This window comes from Tauraco erythrolophus, chromosome 1 (assembly GCF_009769465.1).
Source record: "Tauraco erythrolophus isolate bTauEry1 chromosome 1, bTauEry1.pri, whole genome shotgun sequence".
NCBI lineage: Eukaryota > Metazoa > Chordata > Aves > Musophagiformes > Musophagidae > Tauraco > Tauraco erythrolophus.
The window spans coordinates 97536175-97558163 of record NC_141465.1 but is presented as its reverse complement, the minus strand read 5'-3'; positions in this window follow the sequence as shown (position 1 = coordinate 97558163).

The following is a 21989-nucleotide window of genomic DNA, read 5'->3' as shown; positions in this document are numbered from 1 at the left end:
TTGAACAAATAAAATTAGCTTCTAGAAACATTTTTTTCAAAGCAAGTTCATACTTTAATGATTACTTTAATGTAAATCGTGTATAAAACTCAAATATCTACCTGAATTAGGCCTATGTTTCCTCCACTTAGTGCAAGAAATGGTTCAGTGTGGATTGTTTCCTTGTTTGCAGCAGGCAGAGAGTCTGAACATTAAGAGTGTGGTGAACTACAGCCTTCTGGTAATTACATTTTGTAGGGGCAGGACAGGTGTGTTCAGTAGCTTAATGAAGTTAAACATTTTTTGATGTTTTATCCATAGTTCAATGATGGATTTTGCCCCAGAGCTACAGAGTCTACATGTGTATGCATGCTCGTTTCCTGCTGGGTTTGACAGCAGAACCAGGCTGTCCTAGTTCCTGTCCTCCTCAGAGAGGTCACTCTTTAAAACTAATCAGACACTTCTTATTGGGAGATTAATTTAAAAATTAACTAATCAGTGTGTTCATAGCTCTCCTTTAAATAACGCATATATTTACCTTAATTTCTATTTTAAGTACTCTTCTGTTAGAATATAATCTTTTATTAGAAATCTACTCTGTATTAGAGTACTTCTCTATTAGAGCAACAGTGGGAAGCTATGCAACATAACCATCCATTAATTGATATTAATTATTCTGTAAATTAAGGCTATGGGCAGAAGTGTTGTTGTATGCATATGGTGAGAATATGATAAGAAACAGAGAGTTCATGTCTTACAGTGAAACAAGGATCTTTTATTTCCCTATAAATTACATTTTTTTGTATTTCTTTGAGTTTTGATTTAGTTTGGAAGAGACTAATTATATAAAGATAATTTTTTAATGTCTTCTAGTTTAATATTAGTAAATTGATATGGTATTAAAACAATATATGATACAACCATTTATTTTGCATGAGTTAGATTTTGTCTGGTATCAGTGAAAGAAAAACTTTTTTCTTCCCCTGTAATTATGCTGATTACACTGGTTTTTATTTTTCCTATATTGTGAACATTTAAACACTGAACAGCTTGTTTCAACCTTTGGAAATTCAAGGTTTAATGAAATATTTTAATATGATCAGCTCTAGTTCTTGCTGAATGGAAGAAAATGAAAGTGCAGAACAAACCCATATTTTTCCTTTGACTTCTTAGTAGTTAATCTTTGCCTTCTTTTTGAAATGCCGATGTTCTGCCACTTTGCTCTTAGAATTTAACATTTTCAATGCTTTACAAAAAATTGCAAATGATTGAGCCGGGCCTAGTTTCATAGAATCGTAGAATGGTTAGGGTTGGAAGGGACCTTAAAGATCATCTAGTTCCAACCCCCCTGCCATGGGCAGAGAAATCCTCCACCACACCAGGTTGCCCAAAGCCTCATCCAACCTGGCCTTGAACACTTCCAGGGATGGGGCATGCACAACTTCTCTGGCCAACCTGTTCTAGTGCCTCACCACCCTCAATGTAAAAAATTTCTTCCTTATATCTAATCGAAACCTCCCCTCTTTCAGTTTAAATCCATTGCCCCTTGTCCTATCACTACACACCCTTGTAAAAAGTCCCTCTCCAGCTTTCCTGTAGGCCCCCTTTAACTACTGGAAAGCTGCAATAAGATCACCCTGGAGCCTTCTCTTCTCCAGGCTGAACAACCCCAACTCTCTCAGCCTGTCTTCATAGCAGAGGTGCTCCAGCCCTTGAATCATCTTTGCGGCCCTCCTCTGGACTCACTCCAGTAGCTCCATGTCCTTGTGTTGGGGACTCCAGAGCTGAATGCAGTATTCCAGGTGGGGTCTCACAAGAGCAGAGTAGAGGGGCAGAATCACCTCCCTCAACCTGCTGGCCACACTTCTTTTGATGCAGCCCAGGATACGGTTGGCTTTCTGGGCTGCCAACACACATTGCCGGCTCATGTTGAGCTTCTCATCCCCCAGCACTCCCAAGTCCTTTTCCTCAGGGCTGCTCTCAATCCATTCTCCACCCAGCCTGTACTTGTGCTTGGGATTGCCCTGACCCACGTTCAGGACCTTGCACTTGGCCTTGTTGAACTTCATGAGGTTCTCACAGGCCCACCTCTCCAGCCTGTCAAGGTCCCTCTGGATGACATCCCTTCCCTCCAGCATGTCCACAACACCACACAATTTGGTGTCATCTGCAAACTTGCTGAGGGTGCACTTGATCCCACTGTCCATGTCTCCAACAAAGATGTTGAATAGCACTGGTCCCAGTACTGACCACTGAGGAACACCACTCGTCACAGGCCTCCACGTGAAGAATTGTGACGTTGACCTGAACCGTTGACCACAACTCTTTGAGTGTGACCATCCAGCCAATTCCTTATCCACCGAGGATAGTTTCTTTGCAATTTGTGCATTTCAGAAATATTCAGGAATAATTTCAGATGCTTTTCTACTTTGTAAACTGTGCGATTTAAACTGCAACAAGAGAGGTTCACTTCTGCTGCTACTTGAATATGCTTGTATTTTACACTGAAGTCAAGAGGATGTCTGCATGAGGACTGAAAGCTGTGTGATTTACACTGGTGGAAGGGTTTATACTCTGAAATCACTAAAGAACTTAGAGGTCAAACTGAAATCTGTGAAATTACAGAAGAAATGGAGCACAAAAAAAGCTGGCTTGATGATACTGCATGGACTGTTTTATGAAAATAGTATGCCTCTAAACATGTAAGAAGTGAACAATCAATCTCAAGTTCTATTTTTTTGACCTGGTTTATCCTTGAATATTTAGATACAGCCCCCCTAAAGTCAGTATGAAGTAAAATCAAAGTTGAGTGGGAACAGACCGAGCAACCAGAAGTATCAAATTTGCTTTGTGATGAAATGTCCTCGTAGCAGTGCTCTTCTCTTGGTCTGTGAGCACTGTCAGTTTACCTGGTAATGCCAGCTGACTGGTACGGTTTCTAGGTATCTCTAGTGGAGATCTCCTTTGTTGCTGGAGATTTCTCTTGTGACTTAGGACCTCAGCTTAGGCTTCATAAAGTGCCTCGACACAAGAGGGATAGCAGCTGATCCGTGCTTTCATCAATGCTGATCGATGTTGGCATTAATCCACAGGTACTTCTAACAAAAAGGTTCTATCTTCTGTGACATTGTTCTGGGTTATTACAGTTAATGGCCTTTACTGAAGAACACAGCAGAAGTAACTGAGAAGGCAAGGACTCCCAGTTGAACTAGAGGAGAGCTATCTGTCTGTTCTTTGAAACTTCTATGGTGTTTATGTAGTTATACACGTGTGCAGTCTGACTTCAACCACCTTGAATGTATTTATTTTAAAAACTCTCCTGTACATCTGCCTCTCATTCCATCCTTCAGCAGAGAGAGGGGTGCTGGACAACCCCGTGGTAGATCACACAATGATTTGCCTAACCCCGTGGTAGATCAGGGACTTGAACCTGGCTCTCATGAATGCAAAGACATGCTTTAACCGAAGAGCTTGCAATCCTCGTGGACAGGCTCACAGCTTTAAAATAAAGGGATGTTTTTCTTTCTTTTTTTTTTTTTTCAATGCTGGTTTCTACATGTGGTGGACAATTCCCCGTGTGATTTGGAACAACATGTTTATTGTTCCAGGTGAGATTGACTCCCCAGGGAGTTCATCTGCACAGCAAACATCAATGTAAGTTGGAGCCGGAGGCAGTGGATAATTCGCTATAATAACTCTGTCCCACTGGAGGGCTCCCCAACACTGAAGAAATCCTCCTTTCTAATGGCTATCTCAGTTTCAGGGCTGTCTCTTGCCTGCAGTGCAATGCAGAGCTGCTTCCTTGCAGCAGCAGAAGTGGGTTTAGAGATTGGGAGGGAGGGGGGTGGTGTGCGTGCAAGATTCATTCCTACACTCCCTTGTGTGTATTTTTAATCACTGCCCTTACTATTGTTATCAAGAGGATGATGTGCCAAATACAACTCAGAATTTAGTGTTGCTCGTTATATTTTGAACTTTGTGTTGATTTCTAAGTGAGGCTGGCTAAATATCTTCACTGCTCCTTGACTGATTACAGCCTTAGAAAGCTAATGGCAATTATTCTGGAATTGTTCCCTTTATTGTACTTCAATTTTTAATAGATGCCTTCAGTATAATCCAACTACTTAGAAGTGCTCTAAAGGGAAAGTGACTACACTTGACTTTGGCTGCTTTGCTCTTTCTCAGTCCTGTTGCTCTTAAATTCATTTAGAGTTAAAATAAAATCATTACTCAATTTTATTCATGAATGGGTTTAAGTTTCTGTTGAGATTTCAGGTGGTTGTTGAGTATTGAAGAGTCAAGTGCTTTAGAAGGATACTGTGATGAGAAAGCTCAAGTGATATTGAAGGAAAGTGTAAGAAGACAAATTAGCAGTCTGTTTATGTGTAACAATGGAATAGCTTTCTATAGTCCTCTGTTTAATCTGAAATGAGTTAGATGTGCCATGACATGCTGGAAAACTCCAGTAATTGTAAATGAACTTTTGTGACTGTTGTAACTTTTCAGCTGCTCTTAAAAATTTTAATTCTTGGCAATTTCTATATTTTCCTTACAAATACATTCTATTTTCAGACTGGATTTTATACTGGCTTACCTCATAATTTACCTCATAACTTTCTGCAGCCTCTCCCCAACCCTGCAAAAGTTAAGGCATATTCTGGGATTTAAAAAGAATTATCCTTTTTAAGTTCATTGTGTGTTACTTGAAAGGGGCTTCAAACCATAATTAAAAAATTTCCACCTGTACTGGGAGTTGTTCAGCTGTGAGGAAAATTATTATCATTGATGAAACTTTCCCATTCAGCCAAGTTCTTAGCTAAGGGATATTTTGTGAGTTTATGTGAATGAATTTTTGTTCATCCTTCTTAATATTCTATTGATATTTACTTCCAGTTTGCCCTGACAAAGGAAAATATGCACAGTGAGGTACAGCTATCAGAATGTTTAATATTCTTCACTTAGAAGGAGACAGCAGTCTAGAGAACATTTCCTAATTATTCCGAGCATGGAGATAGTAAGATTATGTATTAAATAGAAGGAAATTGTACCACACTGGCTTGTCTGATGAGTATCATCTGAGGAAGTCGGAGCACTTTTTTCATTTTTTATATCTTATATGCTTTGTAATTTCTATTTCATCCTAATAGCCCACTAGAAACACAACAGCTCATGTTGACCCTTTACAGAGTTGGAGAAGAGTACCTGTGTGGTCTGGAAACCCTGTTAAAATTCACGTGTCAATAAAAGTATCAGGATTCCTTTCCATTAGAGACATTGTAGTATCAGTGAAGTGTAACATACAAAACAATAATGAACAGACTGTACAGTTTATAGTTTCTAAGCTGCACAAAATGTTAGCTCTATAAATATGTTTTAAAAGACCCACCAGTAAATATTTAAAAATAATTGCAAATTCTTCAGTGTTGTAGACACATAAATGAAGGAATTTTGCTGAGGCCATTGTAGTGTCTCCTGCTGCTGTGCTAAAAGTATTAACATGATACATGAGACCTCCCACTGTTTGCAGATCTCTACAGTAACCAGAGATTTAAGGTTTAGAACTTGGAGGTGAGCTGAAAAGATGTTCTAAATAACTGCACAGGTTTCAAATCTAACAGGATGATTGTGGTGCTCTAATACTGCTGCACTTGTCCAGGAAGATTTGCCACTCTGTAACAGCTTTGGGATGGCTTGTCTTTGTAAGTATTGCAACAACAGACCATAATCAAACCATTCAGGCAAATGGTTGTTAATGTGCTTCCAGACTAAGGACTTGGGAAAAACATGTATTTCCAGAGCTTGAATGGTTCTGTGTAACCCCCTAAGAGTTGATGCCACTTAATTCACAGGGCAAAATGGGGAAAAAAGTATTTTCATGTTAGAAGATAGCCTTGCTTCATCTTTTCTTTTCTCTAACATGATGAATTTGTTGCCTCTTGTTTCTGAACATCTGATGACACCGTTTTATAAAAGGACAGCAGAGCCCCTTCTCTGCAGTCACAAAGGAAGCGAACAGCACAGCCAGAAACTGAACCTGTCATCTTTGCTCCCGGCCCCATGTTACGTTCTTTTCCCAGCTGGCAAGCATGGATATGACTAAGTAAAGAAATCTTGCTGAGCTACTTAAATCCAAATATCTGTGACTTTTAAGTTGATGTATACTTCTCTGAAATTAAGAAGGTATTAAAAATGTGCACTGTTTTTTTAAGCTATTTGTGCTTTATGTGTCTTAATTTACCATTTTTTATTTTTGAATAAACTTGTTTCAAATGTTGATTATGTGAATAAATATTTCCATGTTTTCTACATATAAGTCAGTTGATGAGTGTTGGAAGAGTTTCTCTGAAAAAGTGAAGATCTAAATTTTCTTTGAAATTTTTCTTCAGCGATCATTGAAAATGAAGTAAACCATACAGCTCTCTTTATCAGATAGTTTAATAAGCATCTTTTAATGAGATAATTAAGTTTAAAAATGTAGAGAATTATTATCTTCAGATATACCTAGGTGATGCTTAAATCATGCCTCTTCTTTTTTTTTTCAGAGATGCTTTATAGGTGTTGCCGATTTTATACAAATCAGTTATGACATGTGAACCGAAGTGTGACCATATCCAAAGCTTGTGAGTGTTTGAATATCTGTGTACAGCTGAGGACCATCCATTTTACCTAGATTGTTGCTGCTTTGGAAGACCTGGAAACAGATTCTTAGAGGTAGTCAAAGAGTACTTTCAGGTACGTAACAGAGTCCAACTTACGTGTGCAGGCAGAGTGTTATCACATGGATGCAGATGTCAAAGTACTCTCGCTCCCACCTGTAATTCTGAGTTGGGAATGAGTGTGAAAATGCATGTGACCATGTTGAAAGAGTTTATCTTGTTCACCAGCATTTTAGTGCTTAATGGATTCTGGTATCATAAAAAACAAGTTAAAGATTTTTGTTCTTACTAGCATTTCATTTTATAAGATGACATGCTTCTCCATTTATTTTTGACATTGTTGAAGTAGAGAGTTGGTCCAGCTGTGAATTTATCAACTGTAAACAATGCTCTTTGCCTTTGGCCAAATTTTAGTCTCCTAGTGTTTTGACTCTGCCTGGAGTGACTATCTGTGACCAACAAATCCCTGAAAGTAAGAACATATAATGGAAAAGCTGACAAGACCCTTAACAACAGCAGAGCCATGGGCTTTGGTATAAACAACGTAATAACAGAGTGGATTTGAATGTCATCCCGGAATTTCAGTCTTTTGTTGCTTTTCTTGTCCAATTGGCTGCATGATTATTTCACAGTAATACTTACTGGGATATTCCAAAAGCTACAGTTATTCATCTGCAGGCTCCTGCCATAACCCAGCAGTAAAATGTACATTGGGATGTTAACTGCTCTTGCTTTTATAAGAGAACAAATGTAGCAAAATGAAGCTGTTGATGATAAGGTAGTAGTTAAATTAAGCCTAAATAGGTAGTTCTCTGGTTGTGACGTGCTGTGATATCAAGGCTTGTCAGCATGAGGTGCTGTGACAGTGCATAGCTGTGTGCTAATGAGTCATAGTGTAAAGTGCAAAAAGAGCACAATATCCTTTCTTCTCCTACTCGACCCCATGTTATTATGCGAAATGGAAGGACCTTGGACAAGATGTACACATAACTACTCAAAGTCTTAGTCCTGAAATGGGTATCTGGGCTTCCCTCTACAACACATTGCACAACTAACCACCTAAGAATGGGATTCTAAAAACTTAAGAGGCTTTTTAGAAGGGAACAAAGATGCAAAAGAGAGGGAAGTTGTTATGCATTTAGCTGTCATCTTCTGCTTTATGAAAAGTCTCTCCTTACTTCTCTCCTTCTTCCCCTCCAGATCAAGGGCTCGGAGCCTTTTCTTATCTCAGCTGCTTGAGGTTAGGAGAGGATAGTGCTGTGAGAGTGGCCTTTCTTTTAAAATATTTGTAGTAGTTTTACTGCTGTTGCCTTTCTCTTAGTTGGAAATGCATTAGTTAAAGCGCTCAGGAAAAGTCCAGTCCTATGTAATTAGCTTATATACATATGACTATTAAAAATCAGTGTCCCAATGGAATAGCATGGCAGTTTCTATTGCTTTTAAAAAGAGAGTAGATCACTTTTTCCCCAGCCCTGAACAAGGATAGGAACACTCTGAATGAAGATACAAGGTTTTACTCAAGGGTGACACCTCAGGAGTCAACCATGGGTAACCAACCCAGGAGCTGGGAATAATTCATAAATAATTTGACTGGCAAGCTTATAAGGTAAACTTCAGATAAAGTTTAGGTTCTTTGCTTTGTGCTAATAATCCAACAAATCCACAAAAAAGTGTAACCTGCAGTGCTAACAAAGTTCCTAATTTTTCTTTATATGCCAAAGGCTAAATGGCTGGGTTTTGTTATCTGATAATGAATAAGCTCTTCAGTCGTTAGTAGGGTGTATGGAGGGAAAAACTCAAACTCCTGGAGCTAGGGATGGGAGAGTAGGAAAAGAGAACTATTCCTAGCCTACATTCTCTTACTTTATTTTTTTTTCCTTTATTTGTCTCCTCAAAGCTACTCTGCTAACAAATTGTAAAGGAAATATTAAAATTCCAGACTTGGGGAAATTCATGTCATAATGAAATGTATTCAACAGTCATATTAATAGAATTTCCTGCTTTCAGTAGCATGCTTTCATACTTCACCTGTCCTTGGCCGAGTAGGTTGCAAGAAACCCCATCTGCAGTTGTTGTGAGGTTGCAATTCAATAGATAATTCAATTATACGCCTTTCTAAAGCTGGGTCAAGACCGTGTACAGAGTTGTATTGATTACATTTTAATGCCAGCACTGTCATGGCAGCAGAACCGCAAAATACTGGTCAGCTGCTGCCGAGCAGATGGGTTGCCAACATCTGCAATATACGTAAGTGTTGTGGAGAAACACTACATAGTGTCAGTGGATACTCAGATGTTTGGTAAGTGATGTCTCTGAAAGGTAACGACTTAAAAAGTCACCTAATCTTGCTGACAGTATGGTTAGCTTTTCACCATCGGGGTGCCCTGTCCTGAAGCTGTGAATTTCAATAAAGAGTTCTGATGAATGCTGTGGTTTGCTCATGTGGGAGAGTCCCAAAGGGTGAGATGCAAAGAAAAACCTCGATCCTTCATGCTGAAGCAGCAGTGAAATTTCAGCTTTAAAGTACAAACATATAATGCATTCATCTGTTGCCTGATTTGAAGGGACTTTGGTTTTTGGCCAGTGCCTAAATTTAAAACATGCCCTGAAATGTCCTAGTCTTGGTTTTCATACTAGTGCCTATCACTTACCAAAAGAGGACTGGACTCCAGACACTTAACTTTCCTTCTGTTTATGGTCCCCTTTTAAAACATGACAGAACAGACACAGGAGAAGTTGGTAATGATATGAAAGCATTCATGGTTAATGTGGAAGTTCCTCCTCCATTTGATGGGATTCACATTTGTGTTTCCTACATATTGCCTTAGCTGTTAGGCGATAGTCCATCTGAACAGACAATATTTCCTCTCCTGCTGTTGAAAGCTTGTCGATGTGCAGGAAAAAATCAAGGCTGTTCTAATCTACCTGTCTGTTCCTCTTACTTCAACCTTCCACCTCAAAGTCACATCTCCTCTTTTTTCCTAATTCTTTTTGTCACTCAGTTTTGTGCTCTACCCTCCAAGCGACACAGCGCACTTCAGAACATGATGGAAGCAGAGTGCCAAGGAGAGAAATGTGGTTGGAAGCAATGATTCTCAATCTATAATTCTGGAAGTATCAGAGATCTCCAAAGGCTTTCCTGAAGTTACGTGAACATGATGTCTTAAGAATTGGAAAAGAATGAAAATAGTGACTGAGGGTGCTAGGAAGGAATGCTGTGATTTTCTCTAATGAAATCATCTGCAGAATGAACTGTTGAGAGATTTGCTGGGCTGAAAAAAAGCTCTGTTCCCTTATGTGTTCCTTTCTGGAGTTACAGAGCTATGGTATATGTTGCTGGAAGCTGTCATCTATGGTGTAACAATGGATACAGCTCTTCAATGGATGCCCTTTTCTATCCACAATGTCTGGAAAAGAATATTAAAACAATGAATACTCTGGATAAGTTTTGTTAGCTGCCTTTGGAAGAGGCAGTGCTATGTAGTGCTTTATTGAAAATTCATAGAAAACCATAGTATAGTAAAACTTCCATTGTGATGGTGAAAGTGATTTAGCATTTTTCTGTGAGACAATTAGAGCTTCATTGTTTTAATAGTTGAGGGTTCACTCGTTTGCTTTAAAAAAGTTTTGTCATAATTCAGCTTCATAGAGCATTTGATAGTTTCTTTTCATAAGAGAAGAGGAAATTATATGAACTACAGAGATCCTTGTATATCTATAAAAGTGTGTATACACACACGTAATTATGTATATATGTGTGTATACATATATGTACACACATACAAGTGTGTATTTTCTAAATACCTGTGTGTATATATATGCACACACTTATATTCAGAAGTCTGTATATTTCCCTTTCATATTGTGGTCAAAGTTGTTCTGAAATAATTATTTTGCTAAATTTTTGATGAGATAAATTTAAATATTTTGAAATTGAAGGTATAAAAATTCAAAACAGAAATTAAGAACTTATTTACTATTTGAGAAGTAGCGTTGCTTGGAAAATACTCAAGAGACATGACTTTTATTACCTCGAAATAAAGAGATACTTTGGCATTTACTGTACATATACAATAATACAGTATACAATAGGCTTATATTTGAGGATTCGATGTGAACTGTTATGATTTAATCTTAAAATTGTAGTATGAAATATTTTCCTTAATGTTAGCCTTTAGTAACTTTTAAAAATCTTATTCTCTGTTATTGCTTTATGCATCTATAGTAGATCTTGACAGATCTTTTGGAATTTTAAGCTGCTCAGGATCAAGAGTCTAGTATATGTTTGATGCATTTCACTTGACAGACTCGAAGGATGATTTCCTAGGGGGCTTGGATGATGGGCTAAGGAAGCTTTACCTCTCCTTCCTCTTTAATACTATGCAGTACGAGATATGCTCAGAAAACTCAGCTTTTTTTTAAAAAAAAAAAAAAAAAAGAAGAAAAATAAAGATTGAGCACTAATAATTTCTGCTCATAGTGTATCTCTCTCTTTACATTCAAAGCTAAATGGCCTCATTTTCCTGAGTACCCAGCATGAATTGTTCAGGTAGCCAAGTATGAAATCTCCCTCTGCCTGGTTGCTTTGCAACATGGAGTTTGGTTATTATTTATCTAATGTATTCAGTTGCATGGGTTAAGGAGACAGAAAAGCAGGGGCTGTGAAGTTAATCACTGCAATCTCCTCTAGAGAAGTGGTGGGCTCTGCTCATGTCTGAAACCAGAAACAAATCTGTGTGCTAGAGAAAGGAAGAGATTAAAGGCGAATGAGTTCAAAAAGCAAGGCTCTATTCCAGAGAAAGTCCTGACAATAGGAAAGGAGGTCCAGATAAAGACATTTTGTAACTCTCTGCTCTGGCTATCAGCTATCTTTCATATAATCACTTGAAGGTAATCACTTAGAGTCTTATAGATAAAAGTAAAAATCTTACATCAAAGTCCAGCAGGTTCACTGAGAAACTAATTGGAAAACAGAGCTCTTAAGCAGTGAGTTCTCTTAAAACAGACTGGTAATCTGTACCACCTGCAGGTTGAGACTAGCCTCGTGTTTTGAGGCAAATCAAATCCTGTTTGGAAAGGCCCAGGTACTCTTCTTTCCAGGAGGAAAACGTGTTCTTGTCCGTTCCACCATTTGGGTGTAAAGGAGTAGCTCTAGATATAACTAATTACACATCTGCTTTAGTGTAGTTAAACATGGCGTTCGCAAGAATGATTATTCCAGATTTTCAAGACAATTTTTGTGAAAAGGTAGGAAGATTATGGTCCAGTATGGACAGTTTCTCTGCTAATTTCTGTGTGGCTAATGCAAGCATTTAATCCTCGTGGCTGCATGGTGAAATGTCTGTAATAAGACCTCAGTGGGGAAATGCTTCCATTGTTTACATCAGATACTTTAATACCTGCTTTGCAGCCACTGTCTCACCCATCCCACAGAGTAAAGAATTGCCAATGGCAGTATAACCATTTTTAGTTTCTTGCTGGTACTAGTTACTATGTTATGTTAGGCTTCAGGTTTCTTAAAAAAAAAAAATTGATTATGTGTCAGCTGCAGAAGGGGAAGTTATGTAAAGCTCAGGAAATGTTGTCCTTTAATTGTATGTTACTGCCTACAGGGCGAACAGGATCTACCATGAGATGCAGGCAGTAAAGTATTTTGAAAATTGTTTTAAACTTATTATGGGATATTTTCAGGAGATTGTGGCAAAGTGTGAGACTTACTATGGCATGTTTAGGAGATACTAACAAAGGCAGAGAAAGGTGGATTGTGAGAGAACAGTGCAGGAAGATAGAAGAGGTTAAAGGACCTGGTCGAGTGTAATCAGATTGCAGGTCAGTATGCTTCTCTGACTGAGCGCTGTGCTTAATCATCAGTTTGCCATATATTCTTATTAAAGCCTATTTTTACTGTCTGTATGGGTGAGCTCTCCATCCTAAGGATGTGTGTGTGTATGTGAATATTAATGAATTTAAAACTGGACTAGCCAGTGAGTAGGAGAAGAGGTCTTAGCACCAGCAACTGGAGTGGGACCATGAACCTCCAGGGGCTCACAGGTCTGTGTGCCCACAGCTGGGGAGACCAGAGGATCAGGGACCAGCTACAGGATAGACTGAGTGTCTAGGCCAGCTGCTGGGGAGATCGATGTTGCACATATACCTAAAACAGATGTACATATTTGTAACTGTGTATGTGGACACCCATGGTCCTACATTCTACTGACAAACTTAAATCCTGATAAACTGGAGAGCAGGAACAGGGATCAGGCTGCCTGTTTGTGTGAGGGCTGCGTGTTTTCTGTCTGCATTGATCTGTGTGATGTGTGTGAATATGGATGTATCTATATACGTACGCTGTGCATGTGTGCTTATTGGGAATGAATGCTCAGCCTCACTGCTGGCTGGAGATGGGGTCACAGAGGTGCAGCAGTCTTGCCTCCATCAGGCTATGGAATTTAGCAGCTTCTAAGAGAACCCTAGTCTGAGCAAGCGAGGCTTTTATTAAAAAAATAAATAAATCTGTATGTGCAAGCATATTTTTGGAGACGGATCTATTACTGTCAAGCAGATTTAAACCTCCTCTTGTAAAGGGTGGTTCATTCATATATCCACTAACATTACTCTGTAATCCTTAGAGACTTTCCTTTCTGAAGATTGTGTCACAAACTATTTTCATAGAATAGAGTCTTCAAAATGAACTGACAAGCAGAAGAATCACAAGTCATAAAATGTAAAGAACAGGGGAACTCACTTTATTAAACTGCCTTTTTTGAACGACAACACAAGCAAAACTTCTGCTTTTTTACTTGTGATATTATAACAATGATCACTTTGCTGTTGTAAATTAGTACTGCAGTTGGGGAAATGACTGGCTGAGGTTCATTTTCTGGGGTGTGGGGATGGGGTGGGAGGCTGCACGATAGATCATAAGATCTAGTTTACTTGTTTCCTGGGGCTAAAGGCAGAGTACGTTCCTGTGAAACAGAAAAATATTAAATTACTTTTCTATTTGAAGTACAATTATACTTCCCTTCCTCCACTTGCACCCAGACACTGATAGGGCAAATGGAAAGTCTATTTGATCTTAGAAACTGTGACAAGGTTTTCTCAGTGCTTATAGAGTATTTCATATTTTCAAGCATTAAAATTGAAATCATGGCCCACAGAATATTTTGACCCAAATTGTTCAATTTGTTGAAGTAATAAAAAACAAATTTTTGTAATAGAAAGTGTTGCAAACCTGTATCCTCTGCTGTTACAGTCATGCAGGAACTGTAATTCCATGTCTATTTAAGGCTCAGTTGGATTCAGAATTTTTTAATGAGTGAGGTAAATTGTCCAAGGGGCAGATAGCTGTTATTCAGTTAAACTGGCAAGGGAAGACAGGTTGTAACAAACAAACAGGAAAAAAAAAAAAGCACTGACAGTTACCAAAAAAGAGATCTGTCTTTGAATGGAAGAAAAAGTTGCTAATTTGAGACACAAATTTACAGTGATCGTTTAGGTAATTATATTAAATTATGGTTAATATAAGTAATTATAATTATTTAATTATGGCATAATTCAGCACAGCTAGGCTCAGTCATGAGATATGTTTGGTGTCTTGTCCATGGAGAGGGAATGCTCTCAGACATAGCGTGTCTATATCTTGTGTGAGACACTGCATCCAAAACTGGCTCGGAGTCAATAGTGCCATTCACACAGCTGGAAACTCATGGAATGACAAGCAATGGAAATACAGAGAAGAAGCTACTTACCTTGCCTTCCTATGAAGGCTTGTCCTGGGAGTACTTTTTCTAACATTATGTCTGGTGCGGTTTAAAATTCTTAAGTGCTGCTCTGCTTTTTATTCTTTTATCCAAATGATTATGCCACAGCTTAATAGTTCCCCTTATCAGAATATTTTTTATAATAATTATTCAAGGTTTTCATTTTCAATAATGTAATTAGATGTATTTTTTTTTTTGTTATAGCTACTATTTTTCTTATCTGACTAAACCAGAGAGGCTAATTTTCTGCCTACTTCTGTGACGTGATACTTGAACTGGAATTTCATTGCCTTTTTTGTTTTCCTGTCATATTACATAGTAATCTAATTCATTTCCAATTAAAATCCAGATCTCTTTTGGGATCAGTGCCTTTCAGGTTGCTCTCACCCAGAGGCTAATAGTTAAATTATTTTTCCCAGATGTATTAAACTCCAGTCTTACACAGAGACTCATGCAACTGCTCAGTTTTATCCTTTGTGACTATTCTTATTGAGTCAGATAGGACTGCTCAGAGTGCATAAACTGAAGCACACATACAAATCTTTGTGATATCAGGCTTTTATCAAAATGTATCTTGATTAATAGTAAAAATGATATTATAATGTCAGCTTTTAGATCTCTTTGCCCTTTGATGAACATGTTTACAGTTTGTCTTAGTTAAATATGATGTATCAATAATTTCTGAATAAAACCAGAATGAATTGTTTAAATGAAAAGACATTAATTTAGTCTAAGAATATTTTATGTCTCTCAAGGCATTTTTCTTTTTCTGAAATGAGACTGTAAAGTTTAGAATTCTGACCAAAATTCTGCTTGTTTTTCTAAGGAAGTGAAAATAATTTTTTTTTCCCTCTTCATGCATTATTCAAAGCAGCCAGATGCTTTGGGTATTCTGATTGCCTTTGGAAGGAAACTAACATTTCCAATTTAGGGTTATAATTTAAAATGAAATATCTAGGTCTAGCATAGTTAGTGTACTTTATTGCTTTCTGTCTGATTGAGCACATAAGATTCAATTATCTTTACAACTCCCCGATTTTGGTTTCTCTCATGTTCTAGACTTTGTTGGGTTATATTGTCTTCTGTCTCTCTAGGAGCTGTCATTTCCCAGTACTTTTGAAAAGTTTAGTATTTTAGCCCCATTTCCTTTTTAGTTCTTTCTTGCTAAAACTTTTTGATATGCTCTGGCTCAACTACAGTTATTGAACTCAAAGCAGGATTTAATACTTGTGGCCTATGCTACATGGCAGAATAGACTTTGTTATAGCAATTGTCCCTTTTTTACCCTTCTCTGAATCTCAGAGTTTATGTAAAACTCTGATTTATAAAGAAGTGTGGCTGTTTGAACCCTGATTCAACCTACCATCCTTACTTGGCAAGTCTCTAAATCATGTGTGTATAGTAGAATGCTTGCTGAATAGAGAGGATGAAAGGGTGTGCTTATATTTCATTGAGCTACTGTATAAGAAAGGTTAGAATAGCTGAAGGTTAACAGATGCAGGAATCTCTCTGTATTTTCAGTAGTTCTTTGGAATGTCTGAGCTGTTACTTCTTAAAACATTTCAGATGACCGGACAAAGAACAGGGCTTCACAGGGAATTGAACAGGTTAGGTAGCTAGTCCTGAATCCAGAGGCTTGCATTTGTATCTTCACTCAGATTATAACAGTTAGCATAAGAGACACAGACTAAATCTCTTTCTGCTGCTGTTTGCTTGCTGCATGAGGAATTCTCTTTCTGTCTCCTCTGTGCCTATGGAAGGAAACAAATGCTTCATCTTCTATTCTTTTTGGAGCACCTCGGTCAAGCTAGACTTTTCTTTCTGACATTTCTGTTTTCCCACTGTCCTTCTCTACATTCACTCTAGAGGGAGACAGTGACAGGTTTTCTAGAAGTGAGGGAGAACTCCAGGTCTGGTAAGAGTATTTAAGAATATGACAACGAAAATAAAATGTCCCTGCTGTGTCAGAGTGAATATCTGCTATCCAACAATAGAGTACATGAAGAAAGTCAGTATTTGGTATTTTCCAGAATATTCTCCCTACCTCCAGTTGTTCCTGATTGATGAATTTATGGATTGAGGGGTGTCTTTGCATTTAACAGCCTTTGGTGGATTTTTTTTTTTTTTCCATGAGGTTGTCCTGTCAGTTTTGAATCTACCTAGACTTTTAGTATCAGCAGCCCTCAGTAGCAAGGAATTCTATGCTATATCTACATATATAATTCTATGCTATTCTATTTCTACATTCGGGAGATAAAGAAAGGTGGCTTATTCATTCTGACATCTCCAATTTCTCTTTCTCGACAGATGTCTTGGGTCCCCTCGAGAAGGTTAGCACCTTGTCTTTTGATACAATTTTAACACTGTGCTACTGCTGCAATCTTTGTATAAATATACCCCTCCCCACCACCCCCCACCATCCCCCTCTCCACTTCCAAATGAACTATTCACAGAAAACTTGCCATGCTTTGGTGGCCAGCAATCAATTTCAATCAGCTCTGTCTGTCCAAATCTGTTCATATCAGATTGCAAGACTTGGTCTATCAGCTGCTGGATGAATTCTCCTGGGCAGCTGAAGGAGAAGTGAGCCAGCTGCTGGCCCTGCCCTGTTAGAGACCAGGTTATTTTGCTGTGATTTGAAGCCAATTACTTCCTTCCCAGGGCAAATCTGCCTCTGTAAGCAGACAAACTCAAAGAGGAATTTGCCTTTTTTTATTTCAAAAATAGGTAATGTATGGATGTGTTAGGCCAGACAGATTTGGATTGAGCTGCCTAGTTTTAGATACTTAAAATAGGAGCATTGTCACTATCCTTTCTCCAGTCAGCAGTGTGAGATAATCTGCTCTAGGGAAATCTGGACCTCTTCCATGTTTGAGATCCTGTTCCAAATTACTCTGTAGAAGCTTGCCTTTTCCCACTGACAATAAAGGGAGTGTGAGGAAACTGGACAACTAACTTGAACATTAAAATCTTTTAGCTAAAATTAGGCATAAATAAGTGTGGGCAAGGGAGGACATGGGATATTGACCATGACAGTGAATGGGAAGCTATCAAATGCATTAATTATCTGAGCTAGGTTGCTAGTTATGAGATGCGAGTCTACTAGCATGTTAATGACCAAAGCTGGCTTTTAGCTTCTTCTGTAAAAACTCATGACTTCATGTCTAAAGTCCTTCATCTTGTTCTGTTATGCTGTCCAGAAGGAGATCTGTCTTGTTAGTATACACTTAAAATACTTTAATCATGTATAACTTTCTTCTCTGCTCCCAGTAAAACATGATGTGCTCTTTTTTACTGCACTTGTAGGATAAAAATTTCTTTGAAAGCAGAGCCCTACTTGTTTGCTGCTGTGGCCCTTTGATATTCTGATCTCAATACTGCCTCCTGTATCCTTTTAATAATACATTATAGTGTAATGTATAGGTGGTACCATAGAAAAAAAAAAAAAAGAAAAGAAAAAGTGAGATCATAGAAGAATGACAATTTAGAAATCTAAAGTTTAATTACTATCCATTCACTGTACATTAAGCCTACTGAAAGATCAGAACATTGGATTGATTATTCTCTATTAATCTGCGTAGGAGAAAAAGTTTAAGCAAGTACAGTTGAGCCTTGTTCTGACTTTCAGCATCATACCATAAATTAGCTGTGCTGTGTGATGCTGCAGATGGTATATGTGCTATTTTTATTGTCACATTTTTACTCTTTAGCTTAGATTTTCTTATTGCCATTTATAATTACTGGGCAATTGGTAGGAAACCAAAAAGAACACTCAGTCCCACAGGCAGGCTTTTTTTAATGGGATAGATTTTTATTATGATGAGCTGACCAAAGGCACTGAGAAATAAAACTTTGAAATGAGGTGTATAACTCAAATAAAGAAGGCAATAATTCTGCAGTTTCCTGGTGGTGATGTCAGGAGAAGATACATGCAACTTATTTATTTGGTAACTATACCTTTCCTCTAAATAGCTAGAAACTAGTCTCCATTCATCTATGAGTGTTCTACTGAAAAAGCTCTCCTTTCAAGAGGAAGATTAGTTAGGAAACAGACAAGAAGTGGCTAGTTGTAATTTTGTGATATATAAAATGTAGCAGATTAAAAATGCAACCCAAAAGATATCAGCAGCAAGTTGGTTCAATTTCTTTATCAAGTTATGCAAACCACTATCTTTGTGCTACTAAGCCCTTTGCACTTTCTAGCTCTCACTGTACTAGTGCTCTTAGAGACTCTGGCATTTCTGGTCACTGATATGTTAATGTCAATAAGTACTGGACAATACTTTGGATCTTCTAGGTCTGAGAAAACATGGTAGTGTTCTCCAACATTATTTGTCAAGGCTAATAAACAAATCAATCTGTTCAAACATGACTACATTGGTACTCTGGACATTTCAACTGCTCCATCATCACTAATCACGTGCTACCAACATATTCAGAAAATAGCTCAAAATTTGTCACCCCACTCCTATACATGTAGGCTAGCTATTGTTATATTTTATTTAATCTGGACTTGCGGTTCTGACCTTCTTAAAACCCTTGCTGAAATTGTGTAAGCAAAAGCTAAAAAGTCTTCATATTCATGGAAGGTCAAAGACTACATGTCTCTGTCATTCTTTTTCTCATGTTCAGCCTGGAGAAGAGAAGGCTCTGGGGTGATCTTATAGCAGCTTTCCAGTACCTAAAGGGGGCCTCCAGGAAAGCTGGAGAGGGACTTTTTACAAGGGTGTGTAGTGATAGGACAAGGGGCTATGGATTTAAACTGAAAGAGGGCAGATTTAGGTTAGATATAAGAAAGAAATTTTTCACTCAGAGGGTGGTGAGGCAGTGGAACAGGTTGGCCAAAGAAGTTGTGGCTGCCCCATCCCTGGAAGTGTTCAAGGCCAGGTTGGATGAGGCTTTGGGCAACCTGGTGCAGTGGAGGGTTTCCCTGCCCATAGCAGGGGGGTTGGAACTAGATGATCTTTAAGGTTCTTTCCAACCCTAACCATTCTGTGATTCTATGTGTACACTTGGGGGTTTGACCACTAAAATAGGGTAACTATAAAGTTGATTCTTCATCAGAAGTAATGTGATAATTTAGATGATAAAAATAAAATAGGATAAACTATGGGCCTCAATGGAGAGACATCAGACCTGGTCTCTTTAGCTGTATGACTTCTATTCTGTGAAGGTTTTGCCGAGCCCAAGTTAATTTTTGCAGAGCTTTATAGGCAAGGTTTACACCAGTAAATTAAGAAATGCCAAAGAACATACTCAAACACTGGGGACCCATCAGAAACTGTTCTAACAATTTTACAGAGTAGGTGGTGTGCTTTTTGCTTGTGCCAGCTAGCATGGTCTGAACTAATCTGCAAGCTAGCATAAGCCAATGACCATTCCCAACAGACAGTTTGTATTCAACCACAAGATTTTGGATGTCAAGGCAATTTGAAAATAAGGTTGTGGATTGTTCCATGCTAGATTACCTTAATGCCAGAGAATTGCCACAGCAAGTTTATTTTACACGTGTGGATATAACCTCTGTGTTAACCCAGAATTCTGGGTTGTAAGATGCCTCTTGTTTTGGGCACAAAAAAACCCACACTTGGTTTGTGTAAACATGGAGAGCATGGTATGTGCTGCACCAGTGACCTCCTGCCTCTGCCAGCCCAAGGGGAGGAGGGAACGTGGCCATCTGTGCCTGTGTCTGCTGTGAGTCCTGAATCTGGGTGCTGCTGGAGGCAGCACCTTGTCCGTGTGACTGGCTGCGTCTGTGTTCTCTGTGTGTGTCTGGGATATGTGCTTAGCTTCACTGCTGGCTGAACCTGCAAAGGGGACAGCAGAAGGCTCATCCTTCAGCCTGGTCAGAGACCCCAGGTCCCCAGGTACTGGGCTGGGCTCCAGCAGCCAGGCAAGAAGGTCTTGGGCCAGGGTGAGTGGAGGAGGTGACCGCTCTTGACTTCCCTTCACAGTACAAGGCTGGCCCTTGTGTTTTTATGGGGCTAAGCCAAACTGATCGAGTGCAGGTAGGCAGAATCTAACTCTATATGGAGACACCTGCATTTCCTTCCCTCTTCCTATTTCAGGTTTTGAGTAGGAGGCAAGCTAAGATGTGGTCTTTCTCAATAGAGTTTTCTCTTCTGGGTTGAGTTGCAACAAGAATGTGAGCCAAGGTTTGGGCCAACTGCTGTTCCAGTCTGACCACTTGCCTCATTTTCAGCCCTTTTAATTTACACAGGACCTCACAGACAGCCTTCAGAAGCAGAAGGAAGTATGCTTTTCTTTTCCAATACAGATGGGTTAAAACCTGCCTGGGAATTTTTGAAGATTGACGAGCTTCGTCTCTGGGGTGGTCAGCTGATAGTGTGAGCTGACTGGTTGGCCAGTAGCATTCTCAGAGACCACCTAAAACTGCTTTATGGGCTAGTTTGATCCACTGTTCACATTTCAGTCATCCCTACTCTGCTGCATTAGCTCGACACATAAGGAACTCTTACGTCTTAACCAAGAATACCATGAGGACTGAATCTGTCAAAACATTATCTTCCCTAAGCACCATGGGTTTTTTTATGTCTTTGAACATCTAGTTGCTGCTAGAGACACATTTTTGTTGTCTCTTGCCTTCACGTAAAAAGGATTACATCAGCTGGATTGTGCGCACTTTAGGAAGAGGTCAGAACTGATCTGTCCAATTTGAATGACAAACTAGAACATCAGACATCCTGCCAAGAGATTGCAGGAAGAAATATATTTTCCTTTTTAAAGTTTGTTTGTCGTAAATTTAAATTCCATCTCCTTAAACTGCTTTATATCCAGCACCTGAGTGAGAACATGCTGCAGATGGAAATCTGAGAAAGGTCATTTAGCTGAAACATTTGTTGATAGGTGTTTGGGGATTCTTTGTGGTACTTAACATATAACAAACAAGATGTCACCTTATCAGATGAAACTGCCAGAAGTGAAAGTGCACACAGTAATAAGAAATAGAGGTGTAAGTGAATAATCTCTGTCAGACAGTAAATTATTGTTAAGACCTTTTACAGAAAGCTTTACATGTCTAGCTATGTCTCTCTTTTTTTTTCCCCAGGATGATTCAAGGAATCTTATTTCTTCAAAGCAACATCTATAATTCCCTTGTAACTGGCAGAGGTTTAGAGTATGCTAAACTATGCTCTGAAAAGAAGACAGGAGGGAAAGGAGAAAAAGAAATTACATATTATAGCAATGCAAGCAACTTAAAAGCCTTTGGCTTTCTGTCAATGAGAAGTGATTAAACTTGCATCAAGGAATTAACGCATTGATGGGGCACACTGTGCAGCTGAACACTGAAGTATATATTAATAGTACAGAAAAAAACCATCCTGTTATAATCCCCAGTGATCATCACAATTAAGGCAACAACATTTTTGTATTTTCTCCTGTGCTGGCAGAGAATGCTGCATCAGTTGCTTCATTAGTATGCATTGTTGTATGAACTGATTCCCTGTTGTAGCTGTAGACTGTCACTGGCAGCCACAGGAGGTCTAGGAAGTTATACAAGTATGGATCGCTGAATGATTTTTAATTAAATGTGGCAAATAACAAGAAATCTATAGCTTATTTTGATTGA